We start from the raw sequence: 4,964 nt of genomic DNA, 5'->3' as shown, positions 1-4,964 counted from the left end.
ATATAATGCTCAGATACTTTTATGTTTTATCAGTTTTGCACATTTTCATATGGACTTCACCTCAGTCTAAGTCTACAACATTCCTTCATTATTTTGTCCTGATATTTTTACACTATCAAGACATAAGATAACAAGTTTGATTTACAGCATGAGAAATAATCCACCTGGCTTCCTTGGAAGAAGAGCATGGTCAATAGATAACATTACTTCTGTTTGCTCACTATATGCAATGATTTCTGTAATACTTATCGCATTCTTTTTAGTATTTTAAAAAAACTGCTGGCTAAACTTAAAACTCATTCATGGAAATTTATGTTAAGTATTTCACAAGTTTTAATTTCCTTAATTCTTAAGATAACATTTTCTATAATGCTAATGTTATTGCCATTTTAGTGTTGGGAAAAATTGTAATTAAAGGCAATAAGTGCATGGCCCAAGCACACACTGTGAGGAAGGAAATGAGTCAAAGTTTCCAAAAGTCTTTCAGCAATACACAAAAGGTAGGTAAAATCTCTCCATTCTCTTATACTCTCTATTCAATGTTCATATTGTCCAAGAAATAATACCATAGCAATTATTGGCAGTGGTGATTGTTTTCTGTTACATTTTGTCTTCAGCACAGACTGTGTTGGTGACATTGGGTTATCATGCACAGAGCTGAGCTTATAAGAGAGACAAATATATTCTGTCCCATTTTTCCAGGTTCCATTTTAAAAAGTACTAAATTTTTAAATATCATCACTTTCTTAAGAATCCAAAAAATGAAAAAAAAATCACAACTAATCACTCCAAAATGCTTTATAAGTAGGAGATGATAAAACAAGCCCCCGTGAAGTAAACTTTCTTCCACTTTTAAAATTATTCTGAAAGCCTTGTGCTGGTTGGTCACACCTGTAATCCTAACTACTTGGCATATTTACTCAGGATCCAGAGATCTGTGGATAACAGTGGAAGCCAATCAGGACAAAATAAATTCACGAGATTATTTTTCAAAAATTTTAATGTTAGCAAAGGGCCAGGAATGGAGATGTAGCTCATATAGTAGCTCACCAATCTAGAGAGCAGGCCTAGCAAGACTTTGACGCCCTTTTTTCAAACTGTGAGCACACCAACATACATGCAAGTGCATGAGAACACGTGCACGTGCACACACACACATTCATTCAAAATACCTTCATACCAGTGTTTTGCATTAATTTCTTTGTTAGCCATATTATATGAGTAAAATAAAGGAAATAAACTCTTTCATCTCAGAACATTTTCATGTTTTTTATTTTAAAAATACTGTACACAGAGGTCACATTTACATGAGCAAGTAATGAGTACATTTCCTAACAAGCTTTGTTACCTCCTCCTTTATTTTCCCTCTACCGTCCTTTCTCTCCCACCTCTACAAGTACACTCCCCTCCCCACTTCCCCTGCCTAAATTGTAAAGGTCAGTTTTCAACATAGTGTCTTGTGCATCTCATTGTTACAATGGGTCAACCCGAATCCCTATTTCAGCATTTTGTTTTTTTCCTTCCCCTCCCCAAATTACAGGAGCGTATGTACAAGAGGTGGGCACACCAAATTCAAATACAGTGAAAACAGGGGTTATAGCATGGGGGAGAAACATATAAAGAAACAAAAAAAAATCACATAGCCTATTATAAGTACATTAGAACAATAGCAAGCAAGAAAGAAAAAACAGTTGTGTTCCTATTTGGGGGTTCATTTCCCTTAACAACATCTTATCTGGTCATATGTGCATAGATTTTGACCTTTTCTACTTATCCCAGATATATTAGTTATTAAAAATTAGGGAAACCCTGTGACCTATGTTTCTTTGGACTTGGCTTACATCACTTAATAATTTTTTTCAAAGTCTTTCCATTTTCTAACAAATTGGGTGATGCCATACTTTCTCATGGAGGCATAGAATTTCATTGGTATAAATAGCACATTTTCTTGATCTATTTATCTGATGAGGGGCATAGGGGTTGGTCCTGTATCTTAGCTATCTTAAACAATGCTGCAATAAATATAATTGTGATGGTAGTTTTAGTGCCGTCTTGTTTGTGATCTTTTGGGTAAATGCCCAAAAGTGGGATTGCTGTGTCTTAGGGGAGTTCTATGTGAAGTCTTTTGAGGAACCTCCATACTACTTTCCAAAGTGGTTGAACAAGTTGACACTCCCACCAAGAGTGCAGTACAGTTAACTTGTGGCCACATCCCCTCCAGCATCTGTTGTTGTAAAAGTATGGAATGGTACAGGAATTTGCCTGTCATCCTTGCACAGGGGCCATTCAAATCTTCTCTGTATCGTTCCAATGTTAGAGTAAGTGATGCTGAATGGAACATAGAACATGTTTTATATATAAAGTGTAATTGATTTTCTTAAACTAGACAATTCAACAAAAAGTAAGTTTAAAAGAATTTTCATGAAATTTTAGAGCCATATACTTCTTACATAAGCACATATTTAAGAATAAAATCAAGATGGACAGGTCAAAAACAAAATAATTCCAGATATTTGTTGTTCAAGAGATGTGTAGGAGGAGGAATTCAATTATTCTATACAAGGCACCTGTCATAATGAACACTGCAGCAAGTGTTAAGTTTAGTTAAAAGTTTTAATGGTTTAAATATATTTTGGGAATTTGCTTATATATGCTAAAACAAGGACTGTTTGGCAGGTAATAAAACTTTTCGTTAAAGTAATTAAGATTTGTGGTAACAGACATATGCTACTATGTATGTATATTTCAGAGTTTATATGAACATTACTAATGAGAAGTCGCCAAGTCTTTGTGTAAAGAAGCAGAATATAAAGAGTTAAGACTTTATTAACTACAAAGTTTCTGTTAAAACTATAGGGCTTCCTTATTTTATTTTATGTTTAAAAATTTTTTGGGGGTCCGGTCGGGGGCCTGAACTATGGGCCTGGGCGCTCTCCCTCAGCTCTTCAGCTCAAGGCTAGCACTTTACCACTTGAGCCACAGCGCCACTTCTGGGTTTTTTTTTTTTTGCTTATGTGGTGCTGAGGAATCGAACCCAGGGCCTCAAGCATGCAAGGCAAGCTCTCTACCCCTGAGCTACCTTCCCAGCCCCTGGCTTCCTTATTTTATATGTTAGCGAGGAACAAATGATGATATAAGACATATACAAATGATTAGATGAGACTTAAATAGTAATCTTAGTGGGTAACTTTAAAGATTACTCATAACCTAAAAACCTCTTGTTGAATATCATAACCTTAACCTGTTTTAAATGTACAGGGATATGAGAAAATAGTAAAATCTAATAGGTAATACCCTTCAAATACTGAAAACACTGATAATTATTTTAGTTTTTATTTTAATCATTAATATTTTGTTATTGGTTTTCCTTATTTATAGCATTGTTTTCCTTGTAGTATAATACAACTTTTTGAAAGTCGTCATTAGGAGGTACATTGAGAAGGTTACTGGGATGGCCAAACCATTTTTTATAGAGCATGTGAATTTACAAAGAGGAAAATTAAGAACAAAATATGTATTTAAAAAATGATTAAGTAGAGTCTGAATCAGGAGTGTTGATAAATATCCACACCTAAAACCTTAGCCCTAGGCTGAAGCAGTGGTATTACAGAGTTGAGGCCACAAAAGTGAGAGACCGTGTTTTGTTTTATATTTTGATTTTTCTGGTCATGGGGCTTGAACTCTGGGTCCTAGGTGCTCTCCCTCAGCTCCAAGCTAGCGCTACCACTTGAGCCACAACACTCTTCCATCTTTTTCTGCTTATGTCATGCTGAGGAATCAAACCCAGTGCACGCAAGGCAGGCACTCTACTACTGAGCCACCTTCCCAACACCTGAGAGACTGTGTTTTAAAAAATCATCTAAACAATAATTGCTTTCTTCTTTGGGATATATAATGAAATATATTAATATCTTTTATGTCTTTGTGAATTGTCATACTACTAACTTCAGCCACTTTATCCTTTTCAAAGTGATGAAATATTTCTGAGAATTTGCTTCTGTGAAGATTGTTTTTGCATTTATAATTTCTTCTGAATCATTTTTATTTTTATCAAAATAACTTTATATTTCATGTTGATGGGTTATCATACATTAAATACCTCCAAATGTAGATGTAGAGTCTAAAGATAGCAGTATGAATATTCTCATACAGCTCTTGTTTATCTGTTATGCACTTTCAGTATTGTGATATTTCTCTTTCTCTTTCACTGTCTCATTTCCTCTCCTTTTCTTTCATGCTCCATGTCTGGTAATTAGAATTTCTGCTGGTCTACTGTTATCCTTCAGAATCCACTGGTGTTGTGGAAACATGATAGCGACCATCAGTTACCCTTGCATTCTTTAAGAGTTATTACAGTGACATGATGTTATTCTTTCCTATTCTAACTGGCAAAACAACAGATCTAGGAATTCCTTTTCACTTTTACTACTATTACAAATTTTATCTCAAAGGAATCATTGAGACGTTAGGATACTTTTAATCTCTGACCTAAAAGTTCTTTTTCTTTTACAAACAAATTTTTTCTTCTATTATCAGTGAATACATATAATGAAAACAATGCTAACCTATGGAAAGTAGACAGAAGATATTCAGGGATGAAAAACAAGGTTAATGGGGGAAGTGAGTACAAAAGATGCCTATCATACAACAAATATCCTCAGAGCAGTTTACCATGTACACTTTGTGAGAATGGCAATATGCTGGGAACTCTAGATTGAATCAATGAACAACTGATATATATATATATATATATATATATATATGCACATATATTTATATATGTATATTTATTTGTATATGAATATATGTGTGTATATGCCCGTCTATATGTAGACATGCATGTTACTGTACACAAAAATACACACATACCTATACACATGTATAAATGCACACATAGAGAAGGACACATAGCTACAGACAACACAAGTTTCACTAGTTGTTGAATATGCCTTAGACAGAATGCT

At 34.4% G+C, this 4,964-nt stretch overlaps 1 non-coding gene across 1 annotated transcript; it reads right to left on the bottom strand.

Moving 5' to 3' along the window:
- Nucleotides 1-2,234: 2,234 nt before the first annotated feature.
- On the bottom strand, nt 2,235-2,341 carry LOC122099281. The gene has a single exon (XR_006145899.1). It is a non-coding gene; the product is annotated as a U6 spliceosomal RNA (small nuclear RNA).
- Nucleotides 2,342-4,964: the final 2,623 nt, after the last annotated feature.

Source organism: Dipodomys spectabilis, unplaced genomic scaffold, assembly GCF_019054845.1.
Source record: "Dipodomys spectabilis isolate Male_0828 unplaced genomic scaffold, ASM1905484v1 ptg000508l, whole genome shotgun sequence".
Taxonomy (NCBI): domain Eukaryota; kingdom Metazoa; phylum Chordata; class Mammalia; order Rodentia; family Heteromyidae; genus Dipodomys; species Dipodomys spectabilis.
This window is presented reverse-complemented; position numbering and strand designations above follow the sequence as displayed.